The sequence below is a fragment of the Triticum urartu genome, chromosome 2A (assembly GCF_056163025.1).
Source record: "Triticum urartu cultivar PI428250 chromosome 2A, HENAU_Tu73, whole genome shotgun sequence".
NCBI classification, from domain to species: domain Eukaryota; kingdom Viridiplantae; phylum Streptophyta; class Magnoliopsida; order Poales; family Poaceae; genus Triticum; species Triticum urartu.
Window position 1 is genome coordinate 655,670,526 of NC_141874.1, and position 15,488 is coordinate 655,686,013.

The window sequence follows — 15,488 nt, forward strand, 5'->3', positions numbered from 1 at the left end:
AACCGCATTGAAAGCAATGTCGCAAGTGAGGTAATCTTCACACAACCCATGTAATACATAAGGGAAAAGATACATAGTTGGCTTACAATCGCCACTTCACACAATTACATGAATAAAGCATAACATCATCCAAATACAATCAAGGTCCGACTACGGAACCAAAATAAAAGAAGAACCCCAAATGCGACAAGGTCCCCGATCGACCCCAACTGGGCTCCACTACTGATCAACTAGAACGAAACAACACAAAGGACAAGATCTTCATCGAGCTCCTCCTTGAACTTGGTTGCATCACCTGCTCGGTTAACCGTTACCTGCAAGCTGGTTTTGGAAGTATCTGTGAGCCACGGGGACTCAGCAATTTCGCACCCTCGCGATCAAGACTATTTAAGCTTATGGGTAAGGTAAAGGTATGAGGTGGAGCTGCAGCAAGCGACTAGCATATATGGTGGCTAACATATGCAAATGAGAGCGAGAAGAGAAGGCAAAGCACGGTCGATAAAAGTATGATCAAGAAGTGATCCTAGAACAACCTACGTCAAGCATAACTCCAACACCGTGTTCACTTCCCGGACCCCGCCGAGAAGAGACCATCACGGTAACACACACAGTTGATTCATTTTAATTAAGTTAAGGTTCAAGTTATCTACAACCGGACATTAACAAATTCCCATCTGCCCATAACCACGGGCACGGCTTTCGAAAGTTCAAATCCCTGCAGGGGTGTCCCAATTTATCCCATCACAAGCTCTCACGGTCAACGAAGGAATAGACCTCCTCCCGAGACATTCCGATCAGACTCGGTATCCCGGTTCTTCAAGACATTTCGACAGGTTAAAACAAATCCAGCAACACCGCCCGAATGTGCCGACAAATCCCGATAGGAGCTTTACATATCTCTTTCTCAGGGCACACTCAGATTGTCCAAACTTCTGGTAGGCCAGCCCAGAGTTGCCCCTGGTGGCCACCGGCGGCTGACAGTTTGGACCAACACTCAGAGGAGCACTGGCCCGGGGGGGTTAAAATAATGATGACCCTTGAGTCTGCAGAACCCAAGGGAAAGAAAAGGCTAGGAGGCAAATGGTAAAACCAATGTTGGGCATTGCTGGAAGAGTTTTATTCAAGGCGAACTGTCAAGGGGTTCCCATTATTACCCAACCGCGTAAGGAACGCAAAATCCGGGAATATAACACCGATATGACGGAAACTAGGGCGGCAAGAGTGGAACAAAACACCAGGCATAAGGCCGAGCCTTCCACCCTTTACCAAGTATATAGATGCATTAAGTAAATAAGATATATTGTGATATCCCAACAAGCAAACATGTTCCAACAAGGAACAACATCTCCATGTTCCAACAAGGAACAAACTTCAATCTTCACCTGCAACTAACAATGCTATAAGAGGGGCTGAGCAAAGCGGTAACATAGCCAAACAACGGTTTGCTAGGACAAGGTGGGTTAGAGGCTTGGTTCAACAATATGGGAGGCATGATAAGCAAGTGGTAGGTATCGTAGCATAGGCATAGCAAAAGAGCGAGCATCTAGCAAAGCAAAGATAGAAGGGATTTCGAGGGTATGATCATCTTGCCTGAAATCCCGCAAGGAAGAAGAACGAGTCCATGAAGAAGACAAACGGACGTAGACGAACGGGTCCTCACAAACGCGACGTTATCGAAACCAACCCGAAGAAGCAAACACCGGAAAATAAGCACACAACATAGTAAACAAACCACACATGAACATCATATGATATGTGAGATGCGGTATGCGATGCATATGCATGATTGAACAAGGAATGCATGAACCTGGCCTCAACTTGGAAAACCAAGTGTGCCACTGGAAATATAAGATGAAATCGCTTGAAAACGATATAAAGAACGCCGGAATCGGAGTTATGGTTTGGAAATGGCAAGCAATTCAAATATGACCACGATCTGCGATTTACAGCAAGTGTCCATCTAAATGCAATGAGATGAACATGCTACAACACCCAAACATGGCAACAAAATACATGGCAGGGTTGCATTCAAGATGCTTAACAAAAGTCTAGCACAGAGCTACGGCCAATTCATCCATTAACAGGTTCAAACAAGCATGCCAAAACTGCATATGGTAAACAGATCTCAGACTTAGTGAAATTAACACTTGTCTGGAATTTCAGCTCAGGTAGCACTCTTCGGAGCAACAAAACTACATGCTACAGGACTTGAACAAGACAAACTAAAGCATGGCATGGAGCTACTCAAGGAGCTTAACAAAAGTCCCTTAGTGACCTTGGGCCAAAAGGGATCACAAAATACATTTGTAAGCATGTGAACATAGCAAAAACATAATCAGTTTTCAGACTTGGTGAAAACTGGGACATGCTGAAAACAGATATCAAGTAGGCATGTTTACGAGCTCGATGCACTCACTACGGAGCAAGTCATGAAAAGCTAAGCATACATCTATCAAGAACACACAAAATTCAAGCTAGACATGGCAAGAACAATAACATAGCATGCACGGATCAACTACAACATCCTCGGCAAAATTGCAAACAAGTTGACAATCTGCCCAGATTCACAACGTAGCAAAAGTAGAGCTCGATTGACTCAAGCTAGGGTGCTCCATATATGCAAAAAAATACATGGATGGATAGAGCACTACAAAATTAACAAAACATCCTTACTGATCATCCTCAAAAGAGGCACGGATCACTAGGAAACAACATGAACATATGGCATCATGAACTAAACAGCTCAAGGACTTCGTGGAAATGCTAAGTCCCTGAAAACAGAATTACCAAGTGCCTCACTTTGCAAGCTTGCACTAGTCACCACACACATCACAAAAATACATGGGTTGCACCTCTGGAAAGATGAAAAAACCCTTAACAAAACATATGTAGAGCACCAGGGCATATCATGCACACAATACTCATGGCAAAAATGACAAATAGCTAAATGGAGTAGCAGATCTGACAATTATCTCAAGTAGCCCTCTTCTAACAGCATTTCGGGCATCAAGATGAACTCGAATGGAAATGATGCAATGGAATGAAATGATGTGCTCTCTGAGACGAACAATTTGATATGCTATATGTCAAAAACGGAGCTACAGATGCGGAGATATAGCCTGATGAACAGGGGCACATGGATTAGGGTTTCGGGCAAAAATCAACCGGACCTAGATCTGGCACAGTAGCGGGTACTGTAGCAGCTACTGTAGCAGCTCGCCGAAGTCGCCGGAAATGGTCGTCGCGGTGGCCGGACTTGGCGGGAGCTCGCCGGAGAAGGAGCCCGGGGCCGCGGGGAGGCTCGCCGGAGCCGAGGCGGCGGGCGGCGGACGTCGAGGTCGGGCGGCGAGGGGGGCTCGTCGGGGAACGAGGGAACGCGGGCGGCGGCCGGTGATAGCCGTGGTGGCCGGAGCGTCGGGCGGCGAGGGCGCTCCGGCCGCCGGAGTTGGCGAAGGAGGCGGTGATGTGGCGGGGGCGAACGCCCTGGCGCGGTGCGGCGGCGGATGGGCCTCGGGGGCCTGGTTCGGGCCGCCCGGGCCGGCGGCGGAGAAAGCGGCTGCGGCCAGGTGGCGGGAGGAGATTGGTTCGTACGGCGGCGGCGGGTTTGTCCGGCCGGGTCCGGACATGTCCGGCGCGGCGCGAGGGAAAATTAGGGTTTAGAGGAAGGGGAAGACCCGGGATTTCAGAGGGGATCACTAATTTATAGGTAGAGGGAGCTAGGAGAGTCCAAGTGAGGTGCAATTTTCGGCCACGCGATCGTGATCGAACGACCGAGATGATGGAGGAGGTTTAGGTGGGTTTTGGCCAAAATGGAGGGGTGTTGGGCTGCAACACACACGAGGCCTTTTCGGTCCCTCGGTTAACCGTTGGAGTATCAAACGAAGTCCAAATGGTACGAAACTTGACAGGCGGTCTACTGGTAGTAAACCAAGGCCGCATGGCAAGTCTCGGTCCAATCCGGAAATGTTTAATCCCCACACACGAGAAGAAGGTAGAAATGACCACCGGAGGAGAACGGAGCGCCGGAATGCAAAACGGACAACGGGGAAAATGCTCGGATGCATGAGACGAACACGTATGCAAATGAAATGCACATGATGACATGATATGAAATGCATGGCACGCAAGAAATGACAAGGCAACGACAATGAATAACTGAACGACACCTGGCACATCGGTCACGGGGCGTTACAGGGTCTCATACCCATCTCCCTCGGTGCATTATCTATCACAGTGCGTGGTAGACCCTTACTAAAAGGATATTCTAGATTTTTAGACGTTTGGATATAATCTAATGCAATAACTCCGAAGTTTCTCATTTTCCTGGCAGACTTTAACCTTCTCTGAACGTGTCTTGATGACTTCATGTTATCCTTTGAGCTGCTCACTTTCGTGATCATAGTTTGATTGTCGCAGTTCATAAGGATACCCGGTACAGGTTTCTCAACAACCGGCAAGTCATTCAAGAGCCGGCGAAGCCAATCTACTTCGACCGTAGCTATATCTAGTGCTGTGAGTTCTGCTTCCATTGTCGACCTTGTTAAGATGGTCTACTTGCAAGACTTCCAAGAAACAGCGCCACCTCCATGAGTCAATACATATCCGCTCGTGGCCTTTATCTCATCAGCATCTGAGATCCAGTTTGAGTCACTATACCCTTCAAGCACCTTTGGGTGCCCAGTGTAGTGAAATCCATAATTCGTAGTGCCTTTCAAATAACGCAAAACTCTCTCTAGAGCTTTCCAATGCACATCTCCTGGTTTTGAGACAAACCGACTCAATTTGCTAACAACAAAAGAGATGTCAGGTCTTGTAGCACTGGCTAAGTACATAAGCGAGCCAATAATCTGAGAATACTTCAATTGATCTCTAGCAATTCTTCGGTTCTTTCGAAGCAGCACGCTAGCATCATATGGTGTTGGAGAGGGCTTGCAGTCACTATAGCCAAAGCGACTCAAGATCTTTTCTGTTGGGGAACGTAGTAATTTCAAAAAATTTCCTACGCACACGCAAGATCATGGTGATGCATAGCAACAAGAGGGGAGAGTGTTGTCCACGTACCCTTGTAGACCGAAAGCAGAAGCGTTAGCAGAACGCGGTTGATGTAGTTGTACGTCTTCATGATCTGACCGATCAAGTACCGAACGCACGACACCTCCGAGTTCAGCACATGTTCAGCCCGATGACGTCCCTCGAACTCCGATCCAGCCGAGTGTTGAGGGAGAGTTTGTCAGCACGACGGCGTGGTGACGATGATGATGTTCTACTGACGCAGGGCTTCGCCTAAGCACCGCTATAGTATTATCGAGGTGGACTATGGTGGAGGGGGGCACCGCACACGGCTAAAAGATCAAACGATCAATTGTTGTGTCTCTAGGGTGCCCCGTGCCCCCGTATATAAAGGAGCAAGGGGGGAGGTAAGGCCGGCCTAGAGGGGGCGCGCCAGGAGGAGTCCTACTCCTACCGGGAGTAGGACACCCTCCCTTTTCCTTGTTGGACTAGGAGTGGAGGGGGAAAGAGGAGGGAGAGAGGAAGGAAAGGGGGGGCGCCGCCCCCTTCACCTTGTCCTATTCGGACTAGGGGGGAGGGGCGCGCGGCCCTGCCCTGGCCGCCTCTCCTCTTCTCCACAAGGCCCACTATGGCCCATTAAGCTCCGGGGGGGGGGGGTTCCGGTAATCTCCTGGTACTCCGGTATAATCCCGATTTCACCCGAAACACTTTCGATATCCAAACATAGGCTTCCAATATATCAATCTTGATGTCTCGACCATATCGAGACTCCTCGTTATGTCCGTGATCACATCCGGGACTCTGAACAACCTTCGGTACATCAAAACATATAAACTCATAATATAACTGTCATCGAAACGTTAAGCGTGCGGACCCTACGGGTTCGAGAACTATGTAGACATGACCGAGACACGTCTCTGGTCAATACCAATAGCGAAACCTGGATGCTCATATTGGCTCACACATATTCTACGGAGATCTTTATCGGTCAGACCGCATAACAACATACGTTGTTCCCTTTGTCATTGGTATGTTACTTGCCCGAGATTCGATCGTCGGTATCTCAATACCTAGTTCAATCTCGTTACCGGCAAGTCTATTTACTTGTTCCGTAATACATCATCCCGCAACTAACTCATTAGTTGCAATGCTTGCAAGGCTTAAGTGATGTGCATTACCGAGAGGGCCCAGAGATACCTCTCCGACAATCAGAGTGACAAATCCTAATCTCGAAATACGCTAACCCAACAAGTACCTTCGGAGACACCTGTAGAGCACCTTTATAATCACCCAGTTACGTTGTGACATTTGGTAGCACACAAAGTGTTCCTCCGGTAAATGAGAGTTGCAAAATCTCCTAGTCATAGGAACATGTATAAGTCATGAAGAAGCAATAGAAACATACTAAACGATCGAGTGCTAAGCTAACGGAATGGGTCAAGTCAATCACATCATTCTCCTAATGATGTGATCCCGTTAATCAAATGACAACCCATGTCAATGGCTAGGAAACTTAACCATCTTTGATCAACGATCTAGTCAAGTAGAGGCATACTAGTGACACTCTGTTTGTCTATGTATTCACACATGTATTTTGTTTCCGGTTAATACAATTCTAGCATGAATAATAAACATTTATCATGATATAAGGAAATAAATAATAACTTTATTATTGCCTCTAGGGCATATTTCCTTCAGTCTCCCACTTGCACTAGAGTCAATAATCTAGATTACACAGTAATGATTCTAACATCCATGGAGCCTTGGTGCTGATCATGTTTTGCTCGTGGAAGAGGCTTAGTCAACGGGTCCGCAACATTCAGATCTGTATGTATCTTGCAAATTTCTATGTCTCCCACCTGGACTAAATCCCAGATGGAATTGAAGCGTCTCTTGATGTGCTTGGTTCTCTTGTGAAATCTGGATTCCTTCGCCAAGGCAATTGCACCAGTATTGTCACAAAAGATTTTCATTGGACCCGATGCACTAGGTATGACACCTAGATCAGATATGAACTCCTTCATCCAAACTCCTTCATTTGCTGCTTCCGAAGCAGCTATGTACTCCGCTTCACACGTAGATCCCGCCACGACACTTTGTTTAGAACTGCACCAACTGACAGCTCCACCGCTCAATGTAAATACGTATCCGGTTTGCAATTTAGAATCATCTGGATCAGTGTCAAAGCTTGCATCAACGTAACCGTTTACGATGAGCTCTTTGTCACCTCCATAAACGAGAAACATATCCTTAGTCCTTTTCAGGTATTTCAGGATGTTCTCGACCGCTATCCAGTGATCCACTCCTGGATTTCTTTGGTACCTCCCTGCTAGACTTATAACAAGGCAAACATCAGGTCTGGTACACAGCATTGCATACATGATAGAGCCTATGGCTGAAGCATAGGGAACATCTTTCATTTCTCTCTATCTTCTGCAGTGGTCGGGCATTGAGTCTTACTCAACTTTACACCTTGTAACACAGGCAAGAACCCTTTCTTTGCTTGATCCATTTTGAACTTCTTCAAAACTTTGTCAAGGTATGTGCTTTGTGAAAGTCCAATTAAGCGTCTTGATCTATCTCTATAGATCTTGATGCCCAATATATAAGCAGTTTCACCGAGGTCTTTCATTGTAAAACTCTTATTCAAGTATCCCTTTATGCTATCCAGAAATTCTATATCATTTCCAATCAACAATAAGTCATCCACATATAATATCAGAAATGCTACACAGCTCCCACTCACTTTCTTGTAAATACAGGCTTCTCCAAAAGTCTGTACAAAACCAAATGCTTTGATCACACTATCAAAGCGTTTATTGCAACTCCGAGAAGCTTGCACCAGTCCATAAATGGATCGCTGGAGCTTGCATACTTTGTTAGCTCCCTTTCGATCAACAAAACCTTCCGGTTGCATCATATACAACTCTTCTTCCAGAAATCCATTCAGGAATGCAGTTTTGACATCCATTTGCCAAATTTCATAATCATAAAATGCGGCAATTGCTAACATGATTCGGACAGACTTAAGCATCGCTATGGGTGAGAAGGTCTCATCGTAGTCAATCCCTTGAACTTGTCGAAAACCTTTCACAACAAGTCGAGCTTTATAGACAGTAACATTACCGTCAGCGTCAATCTTCTTCTTGAAGATCCATTTATTCTCAATTGCTTGCTGATCATCGGGCAAGTCAACCAAAGTCCACAGTTTGTTCTCATACTTGGATCCCATCTCAGATTTCATGGCCTCAAGCCATTTCGCGGAATCTGGGCTCACAATCGCTTCTTCATAGTCCGTTGGTTCGTCATGGTCTGGTAACATAACTTCTAGAACAGGATTACCGTACCACTCTGGTGCGGATCTTACTCTGGTTGACCTACGAGGTTTAAACCGCATAACAACATACGTTGTTCCCTTTGTTAAGAGATTAGGAAGATCAATGACCAGTAATATGCCACCCTCTTTGGATAGCGAGACATTGAAGGATACGATGACCAGCCGGGAAACGGTGCCCGAGGACTCGGGGGCTTACCAGTCGAGGAATTCATGAATATCCTCTTTGGCTAGGATCATCAAGATCCCCAAGTAAGTGGCTTAACGGCAAGCATCTTCATGCAATGGGATTGCCAGAAGGTAGCGGAAGGAGGCTACTCTACCGACAAAGCTAGTACTAGAGGTTCGGCTACCTGAATTGGAAATTCATTAAGAAAATAAGTGATGTAGAGATAAGGCAGGATCTCACCCGCTTTAAGTATATCATCAAGCCATCTGGAGGAGAATTATCGAGGAGAGGATAAGTTTATAGACAATGTTGCCGATAAGTGTTTCTCATGCTAAAAACTATAATGGGGTTCACGAGTTCACCAAGTGCATCTCTCCAATACATAAAGGTGCCGTAAGTAACACAATCATGTGCAAAAGTACAAAATGAAATATTCCATGCTCATGCCAAACATATGAAATTCTCGATTCCTATATAGACAATACTTTCAAATACTATTCCATTGAAAGACTTCATATAGCAGAAGATGGCCGCCGGAGGGCCACCAGGGGGCCCACGAGGTAGGGGGCGCACCCAGGGGGGTAGGGCGGGCCCCCCACCCTCGTGGGCAGGGTGTGCCCCCTGGTGAATCTATTCCGCTGAGTATTTTTTATATATTCTGAAAACGTCTTCCGTGAAGTTTCGGGACTTTTGGAACTGTGCAGAATAGGTCTCTAATATTTGCTCCTTTTCCAGCCCAGAATCCCAGCTGTCGGCAGTCTCCCTCTTCATGTAAACCTTGTAAAATAAGAGAGAATAGGCATAAGTATTGTGACATAATGTGTAATAACAGCCCATAATGCAATAAATATCGATATAAAAGCATGATGCAAAATGGACGTATCAACCCCCCCAAGCTTAGACCTAGCTTGTCCTCAAGTGAAAGCCAAAATCGAAAAAATATGTCCACATGTTTAGAGATAGAGGTGTCGATAAAAATAAAATACGAACATGAGGGCATCATGATCATTCTTAGAACAACACTTACATAATTCTTGTCATATGATTTCTTATGCTAGAGTAATACTTCAATCACAATTTCAAGTATGAATCATAAACTTCATCAAAAACTAACAAACTATAATCTTAGGCATTGGAGCAATTGCAATTTATCATAACATAGGAAAGCGTCAATATATAAGAGCTTTTCAGCAAGTCCACATACTCAACTATCATATAGTCTTTCACAATTGCTGACACTCACGCAATACTTATGGGTATGGAGTTTTAATCGGACACAGAGAAAGATAGGGGCTTATAGTTTTGCCTCCCAACGTTTTACCTCAAGGGTAATGTCAACAATAATAGTTCATGAAAACTCACATCCAATTAGCCATATATACCAGGATCTTTCCAACATAATGTGCTTGCCAAAGGATAAAATGTAAAAAGGAAGGGTGAAGATCACCATGACTCTTATGCAATGTAGGGGATAAAAGTAAAAGATAAGCCCTTCGCATAGGGAAGCAGAGGTTTTCATGCGCTTTTGTAGTTGGATGCACAAAATCTTAATGCGAAAGAACGTCACTTTATATTGCCACTTGTGATATGGACCTTTATTATGCAGTCTGTTGCTTTTATTTCTTCCATATCACACGATCGTATAAAGCTTATTTCTCCCACACTAATAAGTCATACATATTTAGAGAGCAATTTTTATTGCTTGCACCGATGGCAACTTGGAGGATCTTACTCAATCCATAGGTAGGTATGGTGGACTCTCATGGCAAAACTGGTTTAAGGGTATTTCGAAGCACACGTAGTATCTCTACTTGGTGCGATGAATTTGGCTAGCATGAGGGAGAAAGGCAAGATCAACCATGTTGGATGATCCATGACAATATAATTTATCTCAGATGTAAGAAAACGTAACCTATTACGTTGTCTTCCTTGTCCAACGTCAACTCTTTAGCATGTCATATTTTAATGAGTGCTCACAATCATAAAAGATGTCCAAGATAGTATATTTATATGTGAAGACCTCTCTTTCTTTATTACTTCCTATTAATTGCAACGATGACCAAAAACTATGCTTGTCAACCCTCAACAACTTTTATTCATCATACTTTTTTCTATGTGAGCTCATTACTCTCCATAAGACTCACATGATCTCTTTGTTTCTTTTTATTTTTTTCTCTTTTCTTTTGTTCCCTTAGGATCATGGCAAAATAATCAAGCCCTTGACTCAACACTAATCTTTATTATATAGCTCACGGACTCGATTACATAGAATAATTATAAAGCAAAACTCACAACTAGATCATACTAAGAACTTTTATTCTACTAGATCAAGATATTACCAAAAGGATAGAACTAAGAAAAACGGTAAAGATAAAAGTGATGGTGATACGATACCGGGGCACTCCCCCAAGCTTGGCAGTTGCCAAGGGGAGTGCCCATACCATGTGATTATGTCTCTTTTTTTTGGTGAAGAAGGTGGAGTTGTTGATGATGGATAGCCGCACATCAAGCATAGGAGGTCTTCTAACTTGCGGATAATGCCCTTGAGTGCGAGGATATGCTCCTTCAACAAAATATTTTCACGTGTGAGATACTTATTTTGTATACGAGCTAACTCAATCATCTTGAAAGCTTCGATTTCTGTTGGGGTAAGAAGATTGTGATCAAGTTGAAGGGTGTCTTCTGTTGCCGGAACTTGGTCCCCCATGGCCTTCTTGATCCCTTCATCCTTGTTGATCTCCATGGGTTCTTCTCTCTCCAGCTCTATCTTCATTAGCCAAGCATCGTTGCCCTCATGGTTGGAGGAGGAGGGAGACGACATAGTGCCTGGCCTTGAAAACCCTGACAGAAAACAACTTGAAACAAGAACAAGAGATTTTTGCGTGATACGTGATGTCAAAACCTCCGGGAGATTATATAATGAATTTTTACCGACCAAAATACGTGTCGTGCAAGAAAACGGAGTCCGGAGAGCACACGAGGTGCCCACGAGGTAGGGGGCGCGCCCAGGGGGTAGGGCGCGCCCTCCACCCTCGTGGAGCCCTCGTGTCCTTCCCGGACTGCTTCTTATTTTTCTATTTTTCTAAATATTCCAAAACGGAGAAATATTGCCTTAAAAACTGTTTTGGAGTCGGTTTACTTACTGTACCACATACCTATTCCTTTTCGGAGTCTGGAACATTCTAGAAAGTGTCCCTTATGTATTCCTCCGAGGTTACGGTTTCAATAACATTGGTTTCAACATTTATGTGATTACCTGAGATATAATGTTTGATTCTTTGACCGTTCACCACCTTCGGATTTGTGCCTTCGAAGTTGTTAATTTTTATGGCACCGGAACGATAGACCTCCTCGATAACGTAAGGACCTTCCCATTTAGAGAGAAGTTTTCCTGCAAAAAATCTTAAATGAGAGTTGTATAGCAATACATATTCACCTACATTAAACTCATGCTTTTGTATCCTTTTATCATATGCCATCTTTTAACTTTTTGTTTAAACAACTTGGCATTTTCGTAGGCTTGGGTTCTCCATTCATCGAGTGAGCTAATATCAAAAAACCTCTTCTCACCGGCAAGTTTAAAATCATAATTGAGTTCTTTAATAGCCCAATATGCCTTGTGTTCTAGTTCGAGAGGTAAGTGACATGCTTTTCCATAAACCATTTTATACGGAGACATACACATAGGATTTTTATATGCAGTTCTATAGGCCCATAATGCATCATCAAGTTTCTTGGACCAATTCTTTCTAGATCTATTAACAGTCTTTTGCAAAATTAATTTGAGCTCTCTATTACTCAATTCTACTTGACCACTAGACTGTGGGTGATAGGGAGATGCAATTCTATGATTAACATCATATTTAGCAAGCATTTTACGGAAAGCACCATGAATAAAATGTGAACCACCATCAGTCATTAAATATCTAGGGACTCCAAATCTTGGAAAAATAACTTCTTTAAGCATTTTAATGGAAGTGTTATGATCGGCACTACTAGTTGGAATAGCTTCTACCCACTTAGTAACGTAATCAACGGCAACTAAAATATGTGTATATCCATTAGAGGAAGGAAAAGGTCCCATATAGTCAAAGCCCCAAACATTAAATGGTTCAATAACGAGTGAATAATTCATAGACATTTCTTGACGTCTACTAATATTACCAATTCTTTGACATTCATCACAAGATAAGACAAACTTACGGGCATCCTTGAAGAGAGTGGGCCAATAAAAACCAGATTGCAATACCTTATGTGCAGTTCTATCTCCAGCATGGTGTCCTCCATAAGCTTCGGAGTGACACTTGCGTAGGATCTGTTCCTGTTCATGCTCAGGTACACAACGTCTAATAACACCATCTACTCCTTCTTTATAAAGATGTGGGTCATCCCAAAAGTAATTCCTCAAATCATAGAAGAACCTTTTCTTTTGCTGGTATGTGAAACTAGGTGGTATAAACTTAGCAACAATGTAATTAGCATAATCAGCATACCATGGAGCAGTATTAGAAGCATTTATGACATTTAATTGCTCATCAGGAAAGCTATCATCAATAGGAAGTAGGTCATCAAGCACATTTTCTAACCTAGACAAGTTGTCTGCAACGGGGTTCTCAGCTCCCTTTCTATCAACAATATGTAAGTCAAATTCTTGTAGCAAGAGAACCCATCTAATAATTCTAGGTTTAGCATCTTTCTTTTCCATAAGATATTTAATAGCAGCATGATCAGTGTGAATAGTTACTTTAGAATCAACAATATAAGGTCTGAACTTATCACAAGCAAATACAACCGCTAAAAATTCTTTTTCAGTGGTAGCATAATTTCTTTGAGCGTTGTCTAGGGTTTTACTAGCATATTGAATAACATTTAATTTCTTATCAACTCTTTGCCCTAGAACAACACCTATAGCATAATCACTAGCATCACACATAATTTCAAAGGGTAAATTCCAATCAGGTGGCTGAACGATAGGTGCAGAGATCAATGCTTTCTTAAGTATTTCAAATGCTTCTACACAATCATCATAAAAAACAAATGGTATATCTTTTTGTAATAAATTAGTCAGAGGCCGAGAAATTTTTGAGAAGTCCTTAATGAACCTCCTATAAAATCCGGCATGACCAAGGAAACTTCTTATACCTTTGATGTCCTTGGGACATGGCATCTTCTCAATAGCAACAACCCTGGCTTTATCAACCTCAATACCTTTTTCAGAAACTTTGTGCCCCAAGACAATACCTTCATTAACCATAAAGTGGCATTTTCCCCAATTCAAGACAAGATTAGTTTCTTCACATCTTTGCAAAACTCGATCAAGGTTGCTCAAGCAATCATCAAAAGAAGATCCATAGACAGAGAAATCGTCCATGAAAACCTCACAAATCTTTTCACAAAAGTCAGAGAATATAGCCATCATGTATCTTTGAAAGGTAGCAGGTGCATTACATAAACTAAAAGGCATACGTCTATAAGCAAAATTACCAAAAGGGCAAGTAAAAGTAGTCTTTGATTGATCTTTGGCTGACACGGGTATTTGAGAGAAACCAGAATAACCATCTAGAAAGCAAAAATGTGTATGTTTGGATAGTCTTTCTAGCATTTGATCGATAAAAGGTAAGGGGTAATGATCCTTTTTAGTTGCCTTATTTAATTTGCGGAAATCAATTACCATCCTATAACCTGTAATAATTCTTTGAGGAATCAATTCATCTTTATCATTAGGAATGACAGTAATACTTCTCTTCTTAGGGACACAATGGACAGGACTTACCCACTGACTATCAGCAACGGGATAGATTATACCTGCCTCAAGGAGCTTTAGTATTTCCTTTCTTACCACTTCTTTCATTTTAGGATTCAGCCGTCGTTGATGATCATGAACTGGTTTAGCATCTTCTTCCAAATTAATTTTATGTTGACATAGAGTGGAACTAATGCCCTTAAGATCATCAAGAGTATACCCAATAGCAGCACGGTGCTTCTTCAGAGTTTTCAATAATCTCTCTTCCTCATGCTCTAAAAGGTTAGCACTAATAATAACAGGATATATCCTTTTCTCATCAAGATAAGCATATTTAAGAGTACCAGGTAACGGTTTAAGCTCAAACACGGGATCACCCTTGGGTGGAGGAGGATCCCCTAGGATTTCAACAGGCAAATTGTGTTTCAGAATAGGTTCCTGTTTAAAGAATACTTCATCTATTTCCCTTCTTTCATTCATAAACATGTCATTTTCATGGTCTAGCAAATATTGTTCTAAAGGATTACTAGGAGGTACGGCAATAGAAGCAAGACCAATAATTTCATCCTTACTAGGTAATTCTTCTTCACGGTGTTGTCTACTAAATTTAGAGAAATTAAATACATGAGTCATATCATCTAAACCGATAGTAACAACATCCCTTTTGCAATCTATGGTAGCATTAACAGTGTTTAAGAAGGGCCTACCAAATATAATGGGACAAAAGCTATCTTGTGGGGAACCAAGAAAAAGAAAATCAGTAGGATATTTAGTTTTCCCACTCAAGACTTCAACGTCTCTAACAATTCCCATTGGTGAAATAGTATCTCTATTGGCAAGTTTAATTGTGATATCAATATCTTCTATCTCAGCAGGTGCAATATCATGCATAATTTCTTTGTATAAGGAATAAGGTATTGCACTAGCACCCATATCACATAAGCCATGATAACAATGATCTCCTATTTTAACAGGAATAACAGGCAAGCCTACCACCGGTCTGTTTTTATCTTTAGCGCAAGGTTTAGCAATTCTAGCAGTTTCATCACAGAAATAAATAACATGCCCATCAATATTATCAGACAAGAGATCTTTAACAATAGCAATATCAGGTTCAACTTTAATTTGCTCATGAGGTGTATAAGTTTTAATATTGCTTTTAAGAACCACAGTTGAAGCTTTAGCATGATCCTTTATCCTAACATGAAAAGGTGGTTTCTCAACATAAGAAG